Source organism: Periplaneta americana, chromosome 13, assembly GCF_040183065.1.
Source record: "Periplaneta americana isolate PAMFEO1 chromosome 13, P.americana_PAMFEO1_priV1, whole genome shotgun sequence".
NCBI classification, from domain to species: Eukaryota; Metazoa; Arthropoda; class Insecta; order Blattodea; family Blattidae; genus Periplaneta; species Periplaneta americana.
In genome coordinates this window covers 93582156-93606333 of record NC_091129.1, presented here as the reverse complement: position 1 = coordinate 93606333, position 24178 = coordinate 93582156, and the positions used below count along the sequence as shown (strand labels likewise).

The 24178-nt window shown below is 36.4% G+C and overlaps 1 protein-coding gene across 3 annotated transcripts in view; it reads left to right on the top strand.

The window, feature by feature from the left end:
- The window catches only part of Shaw (Shaker cognate w), a 185122-nt gene that overhangs the window by 101317 nt on the left and 59627 nt on the right, over nucleotides 1–24178 (top strand). The gene's annotated exons all lie outside the window — the stretch shown is intronic.

Genomic DNA, 24178 nt, shown 5'->3' with positions numbered 1-24178 from the left:
ATGCTGTTAATAGAAGAGATAGAATGACGTTAATAATGTGAAGAAATCGAAAAACAAAGATTACGATGAGTATGCTGTTAATGGGAGAGATAGAATGACGTTAATAATGTGAAGAAATCGAAAAACAAAGATTACGATGAGTATGCTGTTAATAGGAGAGATAGAATGACGTTAATAATGTGAAGGAATCGAAAAACAAAGATTATGATGAGTATGCTGTTAATAGGAGAGAAAGAATGACGTTAATAATGTGAAGGAAGAGGACAAGGATGAGGCTGATAAGGAGATATGAACTTGTTGAGAATGAGAAAAACAAAAATTAGGATGTTACCACAGTCTAGTATATACAGACACGAAGCTCAATACGTAGTAAATATGCATCCATAGGTAGTTGCTAACCACTAGGATCTCTACTATCGCCTCATTACAGATAATGCGAAATAGTACCGGCACAGTTTATTGTTCCTTGTACCCTCGTAAACTCAAGCTTCGTGAGTGTATATACTAGACTGTGATGTTATGGTATTAAGGATGAAAAGGGAAATCAGGCTCATATTACAGAGGAAAAGGAAGGGAATGTGATTGCTAAAGAGAATAAGGATATTAACGATGAGGAAGAGAAAGACTAGAACCAGGATAAGATTGGTTTTAACGAGGGAAAGAACGAGGATGAGGCTGATGTTGTGAAAAACGTTGAATGGGACAAGAATGAAGATAAATATAGCTATTTTATTACGGAGGAGAAGAGTGAGGATGAATCTGTTTAGGCAAGCGCAAATGAAGACTAAATTCATGTTAATGAGGACGACGATAACAATATAAATGTTCAGAAGGACAAAGATGAGAATACTGAAAAGTAGGAGTAGGAAGAGAGTGAAGATATTTGAGGAGCAACTAATCAACACGTAAATTGTGGTTTCCGATACTTGGCAGTGTCCATTACTAATATAACGAGTTCGACAAGATTGATACTGAATAACATTATTGAAAATATAAAGCATTATTTCATTTAAAGAATTGTGTTATTTATAAATTATTTTTTCGTGTTTAAATTTTCAAATACTTCCTAACTTTAACGATATCTGAAATAAAAAGACAATGATAACATTTTTAGGAAAGTTGTTTCAGGTATAAGGCAATTGTAGTGCAACAACCTCGAGCGCTCGCGACCGACCGAGTAAAAGTTCAACCGATCGGTTATAAATTCTCGACTGCATAATATATGTTCGAGCGACTCATTTCCCGGCTGACTTCTTCACAGCCGAGGATTGAACGGCGAGCTCGGTCGGCCGTTTTCAAGAGAATGCAGAAGTCAAGGCACTCAATTTTGAGTACTAGTAACAGCACGATAAGTACGATGGTGTCTTATGAATAGATGTAGGGTAAGGAGAACGATCAGAATAATAAACCTAAACTAAAGGATAACGAGGATAAAGAAGAGCTGAAAAAATTGATGGTATGCAGAAGAACGAAGGTGATTTTCACAAAGAAATAATGGAAGTTAATTAGGTGCGGTACAGAAAAGAGAAATAGAAGTAAAGGAAGATGTGGCCTGCAGTAAAAGAAGAAGAAGAACATGGTACATTGACATTAAGGAGAATCCTTGATAGATTCGGGATCATATTAAAAAGTGTAGGTGTGCATGTTTACAGATTTATAACTTGGCAATGGCTGTAATTTCGTGTTTATTAGCCCACGCCTTCATCAGAGTTCCGCCGTCCTCAGTAACAGCTTCCAGAATGCGTGGGTGTCGCTTTCACCCAGAGGAGAAATATCACTGAAACACATCACATATTCGACAGCGTGGAAGAGGTCAGTGCTAAATGTCAAAACATTTGCCCCTTACTCGGAGTCTTCCTGATAATCTAATAGCATCCGTGATGTATGGCACTCCGTGTCACGAGGTGAGCCTCTTCGGGGGAGAATTCGATATGTTACGAGCTCAATAGATTCACTAAATGCTTAAAGAGTTTTTGCCATTTATTTCTTCCCTTCTTCCCTTTATTCTCATATTTACAATCATTATTGTAAACGACATAATAATAATAATAATAATAATAATAATAATAATAATAATAATAATAATAATAATAATAATAATCAAACATAACCACCACCACCACCATAATTCTTATCTTTCCTCCTCCTCCCAGTCATTTTACCATTTTTCTTCATTTTATTTTTAGTAGGTTATTTTACGATGCTATATCAACACCTTAGGTTATTTAGCTTCAGAATGGGATGAAGGTGATCATGCCTATAAAATGAGTCCCAGGTCCAGCACGGAAAGTTACCCAGCGTTTGCTCATATTGGGTTGAGGGAAAACCCCGGAAAAAACCTCAACCAGGTAACTTGCCCCGACCGGGAATCGAACCCGGGCCACCTGGTTTCGCGGCCAGACGCGTTAACCGTTACTCCACAGGTGTGGACACTTCATTTTATTGTATTATTTTCACTTCTCATTCTTGCTACCTCTTCGCCGTTTTTTCCTTTGCAAATATATTACTTTCATAAATCTAATATTTATTAATCTCTCATTCATTTTATTCCCCTTCTTTATCTTATGTTATATCATTTTCCCTAATATTCCTTTCTTTACAGGATGAACCGTAAGTAATATCATTAATATATGGGAGTTATTCGTTGAGATATTTCAAACAAATAGTATAATACAAATTATCTGGTTTTTGCTTCCTTTTCGAGATAAAAATTGTTTTATATGAAACATTTCATAGCATGTTTTGGAAAAACCATTGATTGAATTCCCAATATGCTCAGCCAATTTAAGAGAGCACTGTCTTATGATAATGATAATAAATGATTAAAGTAATTTTGGTTTTGTCCTTTAAATGTGCAGAAATTTGATTCGAACAAATACAGCATTTTAAAATTCCTTTTTAGAACGGAAAGTTACATTTCTTCAGATCAAATATCTGCACATTTAAAGGATAAAACTAAAATTATTTTAATAATTCATTATCATAATATACTACTCTCTTAAATTGCCTGAGCATATTGAAAATTAATTCAGTAGCTTTCCCAAAATAGGCTTCAAATATTTCTTATACATAAAATAACTTTTTTCTCAAGAAAGAAACCAAAACGAGAAAAACTATATTAAACTTTTTCGTTTGAAATATCTCAAAGAATAACGAATTGACATTACCTACTGTTCACTCTGTATTAATTATTTCTTTATTAATTCATTCAAGCTTCTCTTTCTCTCCATAACGTCCTTTCTCACATTCTTCCCACTACTTTTCTTCCACTACTCTGATTTATCATCATTATTATCACTATCACTATTCGTTTTCAATTGTTTCATTTCACGTTTTGTTCTCCTACCTCTTTTCTTTCCTTCCTATTTCCACTTCTACTTATCCGTATCTTACGCAATCTTTCCTATCTGCGGTTGCACAATTCTTCTTATTTTTCTCCTTTATCATCTCTCCCCCTATCATTATACAGGATTATTCTAAACTCAGGAGAGACTAGTACTTGATTTTCACACAAACTTTCGTTTCAATTGCTTCGCTATTGTTACTATGGGAAATTAAATAAACAGAAATTCAAGTTATTTTCAAGCCACAAAATAATGGTTTTTCTTCTACAAATGCAAATTGGCCATATTCAGTGTTACTTGTTTTTAGTCAACTGTCCGAAGACAGGTCTGAACCTCATAAGTGATGCTAATAAGGCATCGCTCATGAGGCAACTAACCCAGGAGGTAATGGGTAGGGTGACCAATTTCTTTCCCTCTCCGTTGAATACATCGTTGATTAGCTACGTATTACACTAATCAAACTTCAGATGTATACAAACAAAATTGTTCATTCACTGACACATATTGTCAAGTGAGATGTGGGCCTCTACTGCATGATAAATAATACAGAAGATGTATATATCAGCCAGAACCTCAATCAGAAGTATCAGTGTTAATATGAATATAGCGGGATAGATTCGCATCCATGGACACAAAGTTTCATAAAGGAGGACATCCTTCGAAAAAAAAAAAAGAGGACAGAAAATATGTACTTGGTTTTAGGCTTAGACCTATATTATACTTTAAATTACGTCAATATCTATTTTATTACAAAATATTTACAGTACAGATTTAGGGTTATATCATACTTAAAAGTATGTTAATATCTATTTTATTACAAAATAATTAAGATAAAACTTAATAATAATTTTACAGTTAACATGAAAGTCAAGCGAACTGTAATTATATTGCAGTAAAGAGGATAGAAAATGGGCAGAATGGACAGATTGCGAGGTGGGAATGCGGAAACGGATTTACATTTGTACCTCGATGACTCGATCTCTCGATTTACTTGCTGCCTGTGAGCAACGACCGTAACAAGGAGGAGCAAAAGTTAAATGTTATGTTTTATTTAACGACACTCGCAGCTGCAGAGGTTATATCAGCGTCACCGGATGTGCCGGAATTTTGTCCCGCAGGAGTTCTTTTACATGCCAGTAAATCTACTGACATGAGCCTGTCGCATTTAAGCACACTTAAATTCCATCGACCTGGCCCGGGATCGAACCCGCAACCTTGGGAATAGAAGGCCAGCGCTATACCAACTTGCCAACCAGGTCTACAGGAGCAAAAGGGGTTACGATGTTGGCAAAGAGTATATTCCGTTGATGTTGCCACCTACAGGCAAATTAGGCTACTTGAAAGAGGGTCAAATCAGATAATTTCAAAATATCAGGCATACAAGTTACGAAAAGGAGAACATTTCTTGATTTTTCAGAGTTCTAGAAGACTGCAGTTTGGACCCAGAAATTTGCCGTCATTGTGGGAGCTTTTAAAAAATAGAAGATATTCCGAAAGATTTTATTCTGAATGTTGTTAATTTCCTAGAAGAGACGCTACTAATATGAGGAGAAAAATGACGACCATATTTGAATGTTTTAAAATTTGTTTACATCTGTACAAACCCCAATCTTTTATTAATAAAACTGTATTATTTTTCTACAAATTTACTTCTTAACAAGTCATATGACTATGAAATTTTCTAGACTTTTAAATAACTCTTTATCTCTTCCTTTCATCGTGTTTGTTCTGACACTTTATCTTCTCTCTCTTTCCCCTTATTCTTATTCACGGATTCTTCTTTCCCTCATTTCTGTCCTCTTATCCTTAATGTTCGACTGGTTACTATGCGTCGTATGGTTCATTTTTTAAAGAAAATAGAGTATGATTTTAGGATACTAGTTACTAAAATTACAATAATTTGTATATAATAAGATACAAGTAAAATAATCCGGAAGATTGAAAGGAACGATAGGGTACACTTAAAGGAATAGAAAACCTATATTACGTTTTGTGATTAAATGCACGGTTAATTAGAAAATTAAGTTTGAAGTTTCAGCAGCTGACAACATCGCCGCTAACACACTGTTCTTTCTTCTCGCAATATAGATGTAAGAGGTCAACGAATTCAGATCTGTTCTCTCTCTCTCTCTCTCTTTCTCTCTACGACTTTGCAATCTGCATGCATCGTTCATGGCTTGAAATTAGTGGTTTTTAAATTAAATTTACACAAAAAACCGTCCACGCTATTAAAATACTCCAGAGGAATAAATGATTCTTTATTATAAAATTTTCTACCGCTACGGGCAAAAATCATGATCCTATTCGCAATAGTTACCGAATAAGAGGATGTTAAACATTTGGAAGAAATAAAAAAAAATTGTGAGAATACTATGAACTTTCAAACAATATGGTATTACACTTTTTTGTTACATACAGCATCTGTATATAGTGTATATACTATGTGTATATAAAGTCTGGATTGTGTATACGAACACCTGCTACATAGTAACAAATATGAGTAGAGTTACAAGTTAGCGCGGCAGTGGTGTATAATGCATCAAGTTGCGAGAGATCAAAGTTGTCGGGTTGCTGGGAGGTCTTTCGGATAACACAAAAGGACATTAAACATTGAAGAAGAACCACTAACTGGAAATTACAGTGGATAACAGTGTAATAGTTCAGACAACAGGGGCAGTCTGCTGTGCCGAGCGAAACTTGAGTCGCAATAGAAGTACTTGTGACGAACACTGAGTTGCACAAAAAGCCAATCCAACATGTTCAAGTTCGTCTTTCACTCTTAACTGATCTTCGACAAAAGACATTCCAGTGTAAACCTCCATGTGTCCATTTCCTTCAGAGACAACATATTTCCGAGATTTTCATGTTTCTCTTACAATTTTGCAAATAAAGTATTCACACTATAACTCATCATCATCATCATCATCATCATCATCATCATCATCTGTTTCGACAGCCCAGTGAAGATTCTGATTTTCTTCTGAAACTTCCGTGACCTAACATACTAGAGTATTAGAAAAAAAAATACACGTGTTCCGTGACGTAGAATCAGTTCGACACCGGACCTCCACCAAAGATAACATAGAACAACACATTGAAAACGGAAAAACATCCATTCCTAGATGGGATTCGAACTCCTGTGGCTATCGCTATCGACAATTCATCATCTCTACAGATCTCAAAAATATAAAACAACTTCAAGGAAAGACAGTGCTATTATATCAAGGATTATACAATGATCTTAAGGTAGGCGGTGGATGAAATTTCTATTTTATATACAGTCGAAACCGTTTATAGTCATCGCTTTTAACGACGTATTGGCTATAACGGCTAAATCTAACGATCCCGTCTATATCCTCTATACACACTATATTTAAAAATCGCTTAGTAGGTACGACATCGCTTATTACGACTTATCGTATAAAACGAAGTATTTTCATCACATTTTTGGAGACATTTATCGGATATAACGTCCAATGTTGATTTTTGTTTGTTACATATTTGGAGATTACTGACAACTCTTGTTTTCAGTTAGATTGTAGATTACAAATCAGTATGTCTATTAAACAGTCAAGGCAAGCATCGTTGTGAAGATGTCGCAAAAGAAGAGGAAAATGTTTAATACGTAATTTTGTAATGCAGTAACTGGAACTAGGATGTGTCATTCATAATTATTATACAAATTTATACAGCACTTACAGTAATTTTAAAACATGATCAACATTTTATCTCATTCATTAGCCAAGATCGTGTATGTACTACATTACTGAACAATTTACATTGTTGATACTTCTTTTCTCAGTTATTATAGGTTTTTATATGTCGCTGATATATTATTGCTGTACGTACCTATATAAACATTAGACGAAAAATTTCTCTTCAGTTTCTCTCCACAAATATTGTATTGTAAATACTGTAGGTACTGTATTCCTGTTACGATATTTGAAGTTTAAACACTATTCTGTTCATTAACCATGTATTGTTCTCGCCAAGCTTAGACGACCTCACTCACACCACTCTGCTGTCTGAGCTGGGGTCGTCTATATTTGGCGTTAGCAAAAAAACCGGTTTGTGTGACTATCGGCTGTAACGATCACAAACTGGCGGTCCCTTCGAAGTCGTTATAACCTGTTTCGACTGTATTATATTTTAAGTTGCAGATTTGGTTTTTGTAAACATACTGCTTTTGACATCAGTAATGATGGGTTTAGTTTTCACATTTAATGTTCAGTAATTTAAGAGTTATTTATATTTAAAAAATAATTTGCATTTCCAAATTTTATATATGTTTCCCAGATTTGAAGTATAGTATCTGAAACTTTTTTTACAATATCTTTGATGTCTTTACAAAGTGTCTATGTCCTCACACTTTTCAGTTGTTTCATATAAAAACAGGGGAAAAATAAAACCTCGTCATATTTAAATTTACAACAATTAATTACAGAGTGCACGCACACGTATTTTTATTATAAAATGATTTTCTTTTTTAAAAACAAATTCAACAAAACTATGTTAATTTTACTTTCAAAACATTCAGTAAATATTTAAACTTCCTAACGTAAATTTTGTGGAGTTCTTAGCAATGTGAATGGACACAAGTAGACAAAAAAAGTGCGGCAAAATGAGTTTAAAAGTTTGTATGCATTTAAACTTAATGGGCGTAGCCATTTTAACGATGGCATAATTAATGACAACTGCCGTAGAGTTCTAAAATTTCGTCGAAGTGTAAAGTAGATTTCATAGAGTCATTCTATTTTTAAAGAACACGAAAAATGTACCGTAATTTTTTACCAAAAATTACTAAATTTTCACCTACCCTCTCGCTTGAGTATCTCATATCAAATGTTTGAAATTTTAAAGAGGCTACGTTACGGCAGACATAAAGCTATAGTCAGTCCAAAATTAATACCGCCATTGACCGAAATACTAGGGAAGATAGAGTTCTTTACTTTTCATTAAGGGTGTTAAGGGTGTTTGAGAATAAGGTTCTTAGGGAAATATTTGGGGCTAAGAGGAATGAAGTTACAGGAGAACGGAGAAAGTTACACAACACAGAACTGCACGCATTGTATTCTTCACCTGACATAATTAGGAACATTAAATCCAGACGTTTGAGATGGGCAGGGCATGTAGCACGTATGGGCGAATCCAGAAATGCATATTGAGTGTTAGTTGGGAGGCCGGAGGGAAAAAGACCTTTGGGAAGGCCGAGACGTAGATGGGAGGATAATATTAAAATGGATTTGAGGGAGATGGGATATGATGATGGAGACTGGATTAATCTTGCTCAGGATAGGGATCAAATAGCGGGCTTATGTGAGGGCGGCAATGAACCTCGGGGTTCCTTAAAAGCCAGTAAGTAAGTAAGTAAGTAAGTAAATAAATACAAACACAACACCCATGTCCGAGGTAAACTCGAACTTAAAACTTTTCGGACGAAACGGTAGAGAAAGACTGTGCCTCTACCGCTTGCGCGATTCAGGCAGACAGTGGAGAAGGGTTAGTCAAACATGTGTGCGGAACAATACGTATCTATTTATGTTAAGAGCGTGTCTTACGTTGAATGGACTATAGCAAAATGCCGGATAAAGGCCGATACGTGTTAGAGAGTTAGATATTTTTTTACTTGGTTATTTAACGACATTGTGTCAACTACTAGGTTATTTAGCGTCGATGAGATCGGTGATGGCGAGATGGTATTTGGCAAGATGAGGCCGAGGATTTTCCATTGATTCCATGGATGACATTTGCAGTACGGTTGGGAAAACTTCGAAAAAAAAAAAACAACCACATAATCAGCCCAAGTGAGGATCGACTCCGCGTCCGAGCGCAATTCCGGATCGGCAGGCAAGCGCCTTAAGCCTTGGTTTTTCTGAACTGACGTATGCGACGTGCGAGGTTCGAGGCCCGCCTCGTACAAATCCGGACTACACGAGAGAGAGTGAGTGGTTTCTATGGCTACGAGGTGCGCAGACCTCACATCTCGCAGTTATAGAAACCACTCACTATCCTTCGTGTAGTCCGGATTTGTACGAGGCGGGCCTCGCACGTCGCATACGTCGGTTCAGAAAAACCAAGGCTTTAGCCGACTGAGCTACGTCGGCGCATTTGGGTAGAGCTCGATATTGAAAACTCTGAACTTGGATAAAATCAAACAAGGATATGGTGGGTATCGAATCCCAACCAATTTCCGTTACAAGCTACAACTGGACAGTTAGGCCTACGACTATACTCGGTATAGGGTAAAGGTTGATAATATTTAGTAGTATTTATTTATTTAACCTGGTAGAGATAAGGCCGTCAGGCCTTCTCTGCGCCTCTACCAGGAGATTCCAACTATAATATGAAGAATAAAATTACAACTAGTATTAAATTTACGATTACAATTACAAATAAAATTGCAATTAGTATTAAATTTACAATTACAATTACAATAAAAATCAAAGTATGAAAAGATTACCTCACTAATTAAAGCTAGATAATTTATCATAGAAAAAGAAAGAATATTTTATATTTACTGAATTAAACCTAGAATAACAAAATTGTATAATGATGAAATTACTGGATATTGAAATATTTTGTGATATATTAGGGAAACTATTTACAAGAAATCAATTACTGACCAAGTGCCTAGTAAGTTTGCGTTTGAATTCAATTTTATTTCGACAGTTTCTGATTCTAGCAGGTAGCGAATTCCAGAGTCTTGGCAGGGCTATTGTGAAAGAGGATGAGTATGAGGAGGTGCGATGGGATGGTATTGTTAGTATTGTTTCATGACGAGAGCGTGTGTTCAGGTTATGGTGGGAAGAAAGGTAAGTGAAGCGAGACGACAGGTACGAAAGAATAGAAGAGTTCAAGATTTCGAAGAATTGTGATATGAGTAATATTGTGATAGTTATTTTTGAGAATTTATTACAATTTTACTGAGCGAGAGGAAGATCGGTTTTTTTGCGTCAAAGTATTAAGGGAATGTTCGTGGATAAGTTTCTGCAGAAAACCGATCCTTCTCTTGCTCAGTAAAATTGTAATAAATTCTCAAAAAAAACTATCACAACATTACTTGCATCACAATATTACCAACCTTTATCCCACTTAAAGCTGAACGGACTTCAAGCTGGTGAATTTACAACTTCGTTAAATAATTTCGCTTTCTTAATTGGCATCTAAGCGACCGGAAGTGACAAATTTGTGCCACGAAGAGCAATGAAACACTGCACCTCCACAATCCATTAACTCGTCAATCCTTCATTAGTATGAAGACATCCGTTCCGCTTCTAAAAGCAGAAATAATGACCTCAGGAAAAGTTACACGACATTGAAAGGCGCAGTATTTTAATGTTCCGTATCTAAACGTCGCGAGTTCTTGACGTTTACATCCACTAACTGTGATATTTATGTAATTAACGTGACACTATTTATAATCAGACATTACTACGGGATTTGTAACATCGCCTCTAGCTAACGCGTGACACATGGGCTTCATATCGGCAAGGGAGCCAAGAAAACGCCTCTGCGAGAAGAAACGTCTCGATTTTAATCCGTGGGCATCGGTCACTGACTCGCAACCGACACACGGTATCTGATTTTATTTTAACCTCCCATCTACCAAAAAAAAAAAAAAATCTCTAGCGTTTCCGTAACTGTGTCTTTTCACTCATTTTCTTTTTAAATCAGTGTTACGATTTTACAATTTTATAAAAAAATAAAGTACAAGGGTTGTTCAATAAGTTTTGACTCCTGGGCTGTAACTCTTTTATTAATAGGGTACAGGGGAAAAACAAATGAATGTCACATTTCCATAAGGGTGAGATAATCTAATTCATTATATTACTGCAAAATTTATCGCTGTTCCTATTGAAAATCAAGGAATATGAATGTACCCATGGTAGTAATTCTACTTTTCTCCAATTTTAATGAGGACAACACTAAATTTTATTGTAATGTTTCGAATTAGATAATGACTTCATACTTAGGGAATTTTGAAATTCATTGTTTTTCCCGTGTACCTTTCTTGATGAAATTGAAAGATGTTACACTCAAAAGAAAGTTTGAAATGCCCTCTTTTCGAAGAGTATACAGAATGTTAAAAAAAAAGTATCCAATATTTCAGGAGGTTATAGTATGCATTAAAACAAGAAAATAATGTCTAATAAACATGGGTTCTACAACACATACTTTCGGAGATCTGAAGATCTGTTCATAGGAGGTGCTCAATGTGGCGTCCATTCATGGCAATGTATTTCTCTGCCCTACAATACAGCAGACTACCAGATAATCATACCATAGTTGACAGCCCTGGTATGGAATACTGATACGTCGCAAGGAATACTGAAAACAATAGTCTAGTTGCGGATATGAGCGGGGTTCAGCAGAGATGGTGTTGTAAATTTTCGTAATCAACATGTGTAGACTGATAAAAATCCCCATGCAATTGAAGAAACAAGGCATCAGCACCGATTTTCAATCAACGTATGGGCAGGCGTTCTTGGTGATAGATTAAGGGTCATACGTGCTACCATAGAGATTAACTGGGGCTCGTCATCAGAATTTTCTAATTAATGTATTGCCTACCTTAGTGGAGTATGTGCCATGTCAGCAAAGACTACAGATGTGATTCATGTATGATGCCACACCACATTTTTTCCGCAATGAGCGTGAACACCTGACGCTGACATTTCAGGACCGCTGGATTGATTGTGGAGGCTCCACACCTTGGCTTGCTCGTTCCTCAAATCTAAATCTCCTAGACTTTTGGGGCCGTATTCATAAGCATTTTTAGCGCGGGTTTTCGGTGGATTATCAGCGTTTTTCGTATTCATAAACCTGCGTTAGCGATAGGATACGATTTGAATTCTGTACTAGTAACCAGTGGATAGCCGTGGCTAACTTAGTACGCTCGTAGCGCGTGCTGCGATATGTCTATGAATACCACCCTAGGTTATCAAGAACAACCAGGTCAGTTTCAAAGAGTGCGTGATTCCTTAAGCCGAAGGGCAGAATAATGCATTGCCATGAATGGACGTCACATTGAGCACTTTCTATGAGCAAGTGTTCAGATCTAAGAAAGTATGTGTTGGACACATGTTTATTAGACTTTTTTTCTTATTTTGTTGCATACTAGCACCTCCTAAAATATTGGATACTTTTTTCTTAATACCCTGTATAGTCTCCATCAGCACTGATGCAGTTTCGCCACTAGTTTCTTCATGCCTTCGGAGAATAATGAGGCCGTTTGTTGACGACCAACAACCCAATGCATTGGCGACTCTTTGTCGGATGCGAAGCTTGTGCCCTTCAGATGTTCCTCGGGCTTCAGAAAGAGCTAGAATCCCAGAAGTCACATGGTGCCTGGTCCGGACTGTAAGGTGGGTAAGGAACTCTGGAACTGCAACTTCTCCAACACGGCAGTTGTCTTCCATCTTATGTAGGGCCGAGCGTTGTCGTTGAATGATCATATTTTTTTATGGACGAACTCTATTCAGTCGTGCACGCATACTCGGTATACTTAATATGAACGGAGTTAGCTGGTGAATTTATAACTTCGTTAAATAATTTCGTTCTCTTAATTGGCATCTAATCGGTCAGTAACAAATTTGAGCTACGAAGACTGAGTTGATAGTTGCGCCACGTTCCAGAAATTCAACCAGCAACACACCATCACAGTCCCAAAAGATGGTGGCCATGACTTTGCCAGCTGATGGATGTGTCTTGAACTTCTTTGGACGAGGAGAGGTCGGATTCCTGTACTCCATGGACAAGTTTTTAGACTAAGTCACGAACGCAGTGCGTTGTTGGTGTCGTCAACAGGCGGCCTCATTCTTCTCCGACAGAAAATAAAATAGGCTAACATATGTATAATAATGTAAATAAATTTTCAAAAAGAATTAGTTGTTCCCAGGGTTGAACCTGGGACCACTTACATCACTTTTTTTCACTTTTCCATTGCGTTACAGAGAACTATGTTCTTGGTTGGTTGAATTAGATCGTTATGAATGATTTCATGTTTGTTGCCTATTCTCATACTTAATTTTGAATTTTTAGATATGACACAAAACGGTGTCTTGTGTAATATAAATTACATGAATCAGTGCCTAATGAAAATGTGTTTCTAACGATAAAATATGAAAGAACGTAGGTAATAGAAGTTAATTTCAGAAATACATTGCAAAACATTTGATATATCTTTCCATAAAATTTATTTTTCGTTTGCAATCTTATAATCAGAGTTTCTTTCATTTAAGATGCATTCGATGTAACATTTTCAATAAAAAAAAGATGATCATTCCTCTCCTAGACCGGAGGTGGAAATTTTACATGAAAATTTCTGACCACACCTGAAATCGAACCCGGACCGGCTAATATGGAAGTAGACGCGCTACCACAGAGATAACTAATTAGTAACATTAAGTCCAAACATTTTAGATGGGCAAAGCATGTAGCACATATGTGTGAATCCACAAATGCACATAGAGTGTAAGTTCGAAGACCTGAGGGAATAGACATTTGGGGAGGCCGAAATCTAGATTGGAGGATAATATTAAAATGGATTTGAGGGAGATTGGATATGATGCTAGGGACTGGATTAATTTTGTTTAGGATAGGAACCGATTTCGGCCTTATGTGAGGGCGGCAATAAAACTCCGGGTTCTCTAAAAGTCATTTATAAGTAAGTGATTAATTATTGTTATTATTATGAAATCAATAAAACAGAAATAAATCAATATACGGAAGATACAGGAACAAAGAGAGAAAATAAAGAAGATGATGAAATGGAAAGAAGGAGCAGAGAAGATAAGTAAAAGATAAGGGAAGAATCGAAAAGGGGGAAGGCAAGAAGGAAAAAGATGAAGCATGAAACAAAGCATGATACGGCGAAGGAAGAAGAATGGAGTCAAACATGAAAAGCGAAGCAAACGAAAGACCATGAAATGAAAAAAGGTGGCAAAATAGCGGAAAAAAGCGAGAGAAAATGAGGAACAAAAATCCACATACAAGTAAATAATGCCTGCTCCTTTTCGACGTCAGGAGACATTTGTGTAAGTAAACTTGGTTATAGCATCAAGCCACTGCTCTTCTTATAAGTCTGTTACAGGAGGACGCGTCTGAAAGCGTAGGGACCGCGAACATTTTCTTTCCATTTGAACTGTCTTCGCAGAGGCGCGTGGTTATCATCCAACGACACGCTTGCGTAATGGAACTGACATTTGCAGCGCCACGTGGTTATTAGCGGCAACAAACTGCACCCGACGCTCGCCATTTCTGTCCAAATAACTTTAAGAGGTTTGGCTGCTACGCCCAGACACAAGAACGAAAGTATTAAGAACTGATTTTTCTCTTTGACTCTATGCTTGTTTTCAAGGTCTTTAATTACTCAGCGCTATTCAAAATCGTGATGTGTAATCATTAGGGACCGTATTCTGTTCCAGAGCATACGTAGATAGGTTAGTTGTTCCCTCGATCATATATACCCAAATTGCTCGGCCTTATAGGCTTTGACGGTAACAACTTTTGTCAGGTTTACTATGCTGCCATCTAGTTGTTACATAAGGAGTCATGTCATAACTCCCATTTGAATTGCATTAGCGACTGTACTGCGATCTCGTGTTCGTTTATGGCGGACGGGTGGCGATCCTGGCGCTTGTTCTCTTCAAAGTGATACCGATTTTAACATAGGGATGATCTATCTGTTATATATATATATATATATATATATATATATATATATATATATATATATATGATCTAGGGTTGTTCATAGACTATACTGGCGTGATGTCATGTTGGCGCGCGGAACAGGTAGCCTACTATGAGGGAACACTGCATCTTGTTTGTTCTCCAGTTGACGTTCTATTAGTGATTCAAAACTTGTCCTTGGAGACTGTTTAAGATGCATTATAGTGATAAAGAATGATACTATGATGACCTTTCTTACAATTTAAATTATTTGTTAATTAAATTTATTTGATTTATTTTACTGGTACTGGCAGAGTTAAGATCATAAGGCCTTCTATTCCACTCAATCTGTATAAAATACAGTACATATGAAATATAAATAACATCAATACAGAAAAGAATGAGAAAATAATAATATTAATAATAATAATAGTAGTAGTAGTAGTAGTAGTAGTCGTAGCAGTAACAACAGCAGCAGCAGCAGCAGCAGCAGCAGCAGCAGTAGTAGTAGTAGTAGTAGTAGTAGTAGTAGTAGTAGTAGTAGTAGTAGTAGTAGTAGTAGTAGTAGTAGTAGTGAGTAAAATGCAGATGTGTTTAGTTACATGTATATCTAAAGAGTTAAATAAGCACAATTTAGTGTTAAATAAGACAATTTGGATCGAAGGAATCATTAACAGAATGAAGGAAAATTGATATATTAAAAATAATATTCTACGAAAGTAAATGTGAAGAAAGATCATATTCTATAGACGAAAAGCAGTCTTTCTGACAATCGACTTTTAAAAGTAGATAGCCCTATTGTCCCGGTTCACACGAGCGGAATGTCTGCGGAACGGCAGCCGCGCGGCGGCCGCACCATTTTCTATGGCACACTAATTTAAATGTAGACGGACAGTGTGCGGCAGCGGAACGTCTCCGCATACCAGCCGCATCGCACATAGCGGAACGGACGCCGCACGGTGGCCGCAAGTTTGCTATGAGCTATTGAATTATATTGTATCAATCACACGAGCGGACGCGGCAGTTTGGCGGCGAGTGTCCAGACGACATATCTTGGCTTTTACGAGAGCAGGACTCGGTACCTTAGGTATGCTTTGGCCCTTTGTGTGTCTATAGGCCTATATGCGACGATTGTCCAAATCTGAAAGGTGACCTGAGTAACATTCGTGAATCTGATGCTGACAGGTGAGCCATCCTGCATCAGTCCCTAATAGAGCCAGGTCCCATTTCACGGACAAGTAGCCTGATAAGTCTCAGGGGCCGGAGTCCCAAGCCCTTCCTGCCATCGTCGGCTGACAGATAGGCATCCTATATGAGCCCCAAACCCTTCCTATATCAGCATCGGAAATCCGTAAGCCCTTTTACTATTGCAAATGATAGATGAGGGGAAAGTAGAGAGTGTTGGTAGAATGATAGAGGGAAACGGGAGTACCCCGATAAAAAAAACCCTCTGTAACGTCTGCTTGAGTCACAGTCGACATATCACACGTGTATTATAGTACTGGCTGTTGCAATTTTTTTTTAACTTGTAGTGGTGCATTGCACATTGTGATTGTATTCGACGAGTGATATAGTTGTAGAGAAAGTTGACGTTGAGGTTATCGAGAATGAGAAAAGGCTACATATTTAGGACATTCAAAATGAAGAGTACAAGGACAGAAACAAAAAATATTCAGCATGGAATAAAATTTGTTGTGTACTGTTTCCCACTTTTTTGGAACATTCTGACGCAGAAAGGAAATGTGTTAATAAGTAGTCCTTGTCAAATATTTCTCGCATAAGCCTATACAATAATACATAAATTATTTTAATTTATGAAATTTACCTTTTACTTCATTAATTTCTCTATGTACTTTTTAATAAAACTGGTAACATTTCAGTTTCTGAAAATAAAACAAACGATAACCTTAACATATTTCATTCCAGTAATCTCTATTTGTATTGATAATTCCTTCTAATCCCCTTCTATTAAAGTACCGGTAATATACGTACAGTAATACATTTTCTCCAAAGAGAATACGAAATTAAATACACTTATTACTTATTCATTTCAACAACTAAATGCATACAACTATTGGCATTAATTTACCATAAATGTTATAGAAAGCATTCTATTGGAGGTATAGCCAGTCTTACGTTAATATATTCTTTCTGAAGGCATTTTTCAGAGTATGATACAATAAAATTCATCGAAGCTGGGAAATGTCATTTTGAAGTTAATTAAAATAAACTGATTCCTCCTTGCGCAACTAGTTAAACAGCACATGAAAAGTTCCTTGTAATAAGGACTGCTGACTATTGGATGTACTCAATGTCTTCATCTTTACTTTTCTTATCATTCTTAGCATTTCGAAGTACACTAGTACTGCACGGTGATTAGCATCTATGAAGACTGTCCACCTCAAATCCTTCCGTCCGTCTTTTTTATCCGCTCGTGTGGCCTCAGAATGGTGCGGCCGCCGCGCGACTGCCGTTCCGCAGACATTCCGCTCGTGTGAACCGGGCCTTACACTATGCACATTAAAATACGCTAGTTTCAACATTACACTATCATAAAAATATAGGCTTACATGATCAGATGTTATTTACAATATCGTTCACAATTTATCAAATAAGTAGGCTAAAATATTATGAAATAAAATACCGTGCATTACAATACACAAAACTGTACATAAGCTTAATATTATAAAATGATGTTTAATCAATGTAAACCTAATAGTGTAAATAAATTAAATTGTAATTATTAAAGTAGTCCATGTTTTGTTCTGCCCAACTTGACTAAACGAGAGCCGCGTGAGCCGTCAGTAAAGTACAGACTTTGCTTGCTAAAGGGGACCCAGACGTCAGTTTTCTACATTTTCATCATATATATTTTTGCTTCTTTCTCTTAAATATCAAATATATCCACATGCAATTTTTCATAGTAAATTTATCATAGGATAATAGAATTAATAAATGTTGAAAAGTACATTGAAATCTGCAGGGTTATTTCACTTCCACTTTGTACAGGCTACATGTCTTAGTTCGTTTCTTTTTCGTTTTAAAATGTCTACTTTAGACTGTGACCGAATTTCCACAGCTTATCAACGATACTAAATAATCTCTTCAAGTTAAAACGTCGTTTAATACAAAAATCACCCAACAGATACTGTATTATATTATACTCATGGAAACATTGTGAGATTCTGCAGAATAAGAATTTAAAATGCTATGTGCACACCTGTATCTTTCCTTCAAAAGTCCAATACACGTTCGAGTGAATAAAGTTTGTAAAAGAGCACTGAAGTGCCTCCATCTCCTTGCCTCCCCAAGGGGTGTTTTATCGCCACCCAACCCACAACAAGGATAAGGGGGGTTGATGTGCTAATGGTGTCATCAAGAGACGAACGGCCTTGTCGTCAACAGTAGCTATTCGTGGAACCATCTCTCATTCTTTCCTGCTGCAAAGTTGACAGAGAAAGAAGACATTGTGCTCGGTGATTTATTCATCATAACAAAACATGACAGTTGCTACTGCCCCAGCATCTTAAGCAGATTGCGGGAGAAGGACGATTTGGTATTTTGTGAAAACCCCACGACAAGTTCAGCAGTACAGTTCCTGGAAGTCGCTCACATCGGGGGACAGCAATCATGAGATTGAACAACAATTTCTTAGAATTCCTTACTCCATTTACCAATATTAAAATATAGCTAATCAGTGAAGCACACGAACAAAGCGTCGGGGCATAATCTTATAGTCTATCGGCATCTTGAACTGAGAATTTCAACCTCAGTAATAATAATAATAATAATAATAATAATAATAATAATAATAATAATAATAGTTTTAAAACAAAGGAATTTAACTGCACTAAAATACAATATAATATAATAATAATAATAATAATAATAATAATAATAATAATAATATGTGACGCTACGGCCCTTTATGGGCACAGACCAACCAGCCCTCTATTGGCTTCTCACCCACATGTTAAAGCAGAGGTGGACGATCATCCAACTAGATTGGACGTATCGTATGGTTAACACGATAATCCTCCAGCCTTTATAGCTGGCTTTCGCAACCGGATTTCGTTGACTATCGTAGTTCTCTAAGTGCATCACGACGCTCAATTGACACCGGTTCTACATACACTGGCCGAAATTTCAAGAGAAAATTTCTTTCTCCATGAGGACTCAAACCAGCGCCCTTTCCATAGCCTTAGACCATGACGCCACGGCGCGGGACACTATTAAAATAGGAGAATAAATATCAGAGGGAAGTAGAAAACGAGGATGTACAACAAGGATAGCATTTATCACTTATCCCAGGGTTGCAGAACTGGGGAAGAGAAGGGTGGAAGCATGGGGAAAGAGTTTGTTCCCCCGTCCACAAGGCTGGAGTCTTCAATGACGTTTCTGTAACGTTTGGCAAGTACAATGAATATATATCTCTTCTCCCCCTAGCCCACAATGACGCGAGAGTTGAAGGGATTAGCTACGTGCTCGGCTTCTGACGTGTGCTATAATTGTAGCACAGTTTTGCATCCCTAACTTATCCTGTTCAACATCTACTTGGAAAATTTAGTGAAGAATTGTTTCCAGAACATGGGAGGAATGATAGGATGAGGAAGATGAATAAATTGCGTAGGATTTGTTGGTTGTATAGCGTTGTTTGCAGAAGAGTTGACGATACTAAGGGATATGCTATTGGAGCTAAATGACAGCTGTAAGCAGTATGAGGTGAAGATAAAAGGAAGCAAGACGAATATCATGGTTGTCGGAGGAAAAACAAAGAAGGTAAAAGTGCGAATTCGAAATCAGATAATGGAACAAGTGAACAACTTCATATACTTGGAATGTGCTATAAGTAGTAAAATGAGCTGCTGCCAGGAAGTCAAAAGGAGAACAGCAATGGAAAAAGAAGTTTTTAATAGAGAAATGTTCATCTTCTGCTGATCTCTGGAGAAGGAACTAAGGAAGAAACTAGTGAAGTGCTTTGTGTGGAATGTGGCACTGTATGGGGCAGAAATATAGACATTACGACGAAATGTAAAAGGACGACTGGAAGAATGTGGATATGGAAAAGAATGGAACATATGAAATGGTCAGACAGTATAAGAAATGAAGTTATGCTAGAAAGAGTGGACGAAGAAAGAATAATGCTGTAACTGACCAGGAAGAGAAAAAAAAAATAGGATTGGTCACTGGCTGAGAATAAAGTACTTACAGTAAAAAAAAAAGAATGTTGAACGGGAAAAAGGGTTCGGGGCTGAAAAAATCAGGTGATAGACACCAATAAGATAAATGGATCGTGTGTGGAGACAAAGAGGAAGGCGGAAAAGAGTAAATATTGAAGAATACTGGGTTTGTAGAGAAGAGGGGAAAAATTGTGGATGGATGGATGGGACGAATGAATTAATTAAATTAAACTTATTTACGAAAGCGATTAAATACAAGAATATTTCAACCTGGATATTTTCTTATGTGCAATAGCAGAGTATATAAATTGCCGTTCTTTGCATGAACTCCTCGAATATGACTCATAGATGTCGTTAGTGCAAAGAAACGCAGACCACTTAGTTCGTCAGAAACTATCCAGAGTGCATCACAGGTGGTGGGTCTACATTATACTTGTAATGAATTATGGAATATTTTTGGGATGTTGCAGGGAAACCAGGAGTACCTGGAGAAAACCACTGTTTCCTGGAGCTCGAGCTTTCTCAACACAAGTTATACATTCAGGGATCGACTGGGATTTGAACCCGCGTCCCTTGGCTTATAAGCCAAGCGCGATAACACTGAGCCATCGTGGCGGTTATTGTAATTCGATTGTAATTTTAATATTTCCTAGAAAAGCACTACCTTAGGCCTACAATTAAACTATGCAGCAATATTTAATAACTCTGAGTAAAGCATTTTTAGACATTTGTAACTACACTAACGAGTAGGGCACATTTCTCATCTCTAGATATTGTTTATGTGAAGACGTAGCTCAGAGGGTAGCGAATTGGACTCGATATTCGTGGCTGCCTGCGCTCGGGAAAATCTACTGGTGTTAAATAAACTTACAATTGACAGAGCGTCGTAAAATAGTCGACTAAAACAGACAAAAAGAGAAACATCTTCAAAAGGTTATAAATAATTTTAGTCGCCAGCAATGGAGAAACTGCACACCACATTTCACGTCAATGTATTTACTTCTGATATGAACACTTTATGTATTTTATCTCTTCAGTAGAATAAGTTAAAACAGACAGGAAAAAATAAAACAGTTCACTTTCAACAGTGTCAATACGAAGCTTGCTTCTTCCTCTCTGTCGAGTTCTTATATTATTAATGTCCGATTCCACCAAGCATTATCGTGATTAGTTGACATGTCAAATATTTAACGACTGTCAGAGGGTTTGTTTTCATTTAATCATCGTTTAATCACTGACATTTGTCCAATCGATCGAATTTCAAGATGAGATTTTACCCCGTGAACTGAGTTGACTATCGTTAAAATCTTTAAAAATGAGGAGAATATTGCAGGAAAACAATGGTAACTCACATTTTTAGATTTTAGTAGCTAGAGAACACTATTATAATATAGTATCGGGGAGAGTGGGGTAATTTTACGCACCTAACTTTCTGTTGTGAAGTCCAAGATAATTTTAATGTAACACCAGTGCTGTAGTTGGGCCGGTACGAGCCGCTACGCCGTACCGTCTGAAATAAAAACTTTCTGTTACCATACCAGAAAAAAAATATATAGCCTATACTCGAAAATATATTAATTGTATTTAAATAAACTTAAATATATTTTTAAATGGAGGATGTTAGCTATTTGAAAAGCATTTTGATTTTTATATATCGATAAAAGTAGCGGCTAGCATTTCATATCCTTTGCTTAAACGCTTGTTCATTCATTTTATCGAAAACCATGGTCTGGCACTTCAGTAGTAGTTGTGATTTGTTAATTTCAAGCTTCCATACCGCCGTGATATTTCTAAAAGTAATTAACACTAACTTCATGGCATGATGTCTCAAGAAATCTGCTACACTGATTCACTAATTTCAAAACTTGCATAGATTCCTTCGCATAACACTAATTTTATGATATGGCGCCTCAACAATTCTGCTGCACTGATTCACTAATTTTAAAACTCGCTCAGACGTAACGCTAGCAGTTTGCTACAGGAGGGAAATATTTTTACTTTTCGTGTATTCATGAATCTTGAGTCCAGTTACATATTATAATTTTTACTCCAATTTCAACTAAAGAATGTGAATGAGCATTACTGTAATGAACAATGCACTAAGAAAAGAAATACTCTTCCAGTAAAAAAGTTCTTAGACTTTTGTTCCTAAAAAGTGTTGAGTCACCAATGTCAGCATTTAATTTCTTGCCTTTAGGCCTATGTAATTCAGGAAGAGGAAAAAAAATTGGTTGGGTCACTGGTTGAGAAGAAAGATCTAGTATTAGTATTTATTGCTACATACTGTGCAGTACAGAATAAATACATATAATGGACGTATCGCACACCCGCCTGAGCAAGCTCATGTACGGGGGCCGTTCCTATAAATCATTATTTCGTACTAAATGAAACATAACGAAAATTCAATAAAATTACAAGACCAATACAAATATTACAAAACAGAGATAATTACGAAGACAAAAGTAGAGTATCAAGTTATGAAAAGAATAAAGTTCAAATGAATAAGTTACACTGAAATTAAGAAAAATAAAAAAAAACTTGAATATATTACACAATTTGGTTAATTCATTTCTTCAATTTAATTAAACTAAAATTGCCTAGACCTGGATTTATTATCAAAATAGAGTTTTATAATCTTGGCCCCTAACTCTGGCTGTGATTTGGTCCAGTGGTTGTGTTTTTTTCTTTTTCTTTCCAAGTGTCACAAAATTGTTTTGTTTACTTATTATTCTTTATGAATTGATTAGTAAGCCGATCTATCGAACCCTTATTTAGGGCGGCTTTTGTTTATACAAATTATCTATTTAGGTTCAGTTAAAGGACATGTTAAATTTCTTCTGGTAGAATAAACATTCGGTTCTTCTTTATATTTTTGACGATTTTTATAATAATATTTTAACAATGTATGTTATTTTTTATATTTGTTCAATATGAAAAATATTAAAATCGGAATAAATTAAATTTGTTGGATAATCAACTGACTTGTTTAAGCAAATTTTAATTATCAGCGTTTGAAGCAATATCGGTGGAGAAAGTATAAATTTTGTTGTTGTTTTCTTTTTATTTTTAGTTGGTTATTTAACGATGCTGTATCAACTACTAGGTTCTGTCGATGAGATTGCTGATAGTAAGATGGTATTTGGCGAGATGAGGTCGATTCACATTACGGTTGGGGAAAATCTTGGAGAAAACTTAAACCAGGTAATCAGCCCAAGCGGGGATCGAACGCAACTTCAGACCGGCAGGCAAGCGCCTTAAACAGACTGAGCCACGCCGGTGGCTAAATTTTGTTCCTCTCCATCCGATTATACCATACTGTATATAGCCTCGTCTCTACTGATAAACATCTAACAACTACACGTTAAATGTTAAACTGTTTACTATTAACATGCCAACATGTTGATTGAACATGTTAATGCTAATTTCAATTCACACTTTGTCTCTACTGTTAAACATGTCAAACTTGGCTTTCTTTGCATAGTCCACCATCAACAGTCTATGAGATTTTAATATAGGTAGTGTTTTATTTTCAAACCTTGGACAATGGACTCAGATGATGATTTGGGATTTGTAATTGCCTCTATTGCTTGTTACAAGGCCTTGAAAATGAAGAAAATGAGAATGTGGGTGCGGCAATATCTTGGTAAAAGACACTATGCAGAAGACATTCTAAACGAGCTTAAAGTTGAAGATCGATTTGGATTCAAAAACTTTCTGAGAATGTCAGAACACGATTTTAATATAGTGCTGCAAAAGATACTTCCTGTTACATCAAAGAAAGACACACAATTAAGAACAGCCATTTCATCTCAATTAAAAAAATTGTAGCGCGATTGATTGACTATCATACAGTAGGACCTATGACATGATAAGTAGTGTTAAAGCAGGGTAATATCGTATAAATTCTTTCCGAAGTTTTACGAACGTTAACATACGTCACCAAAGTATGACCATTACTGACGTCAACATAGTATTTACGTT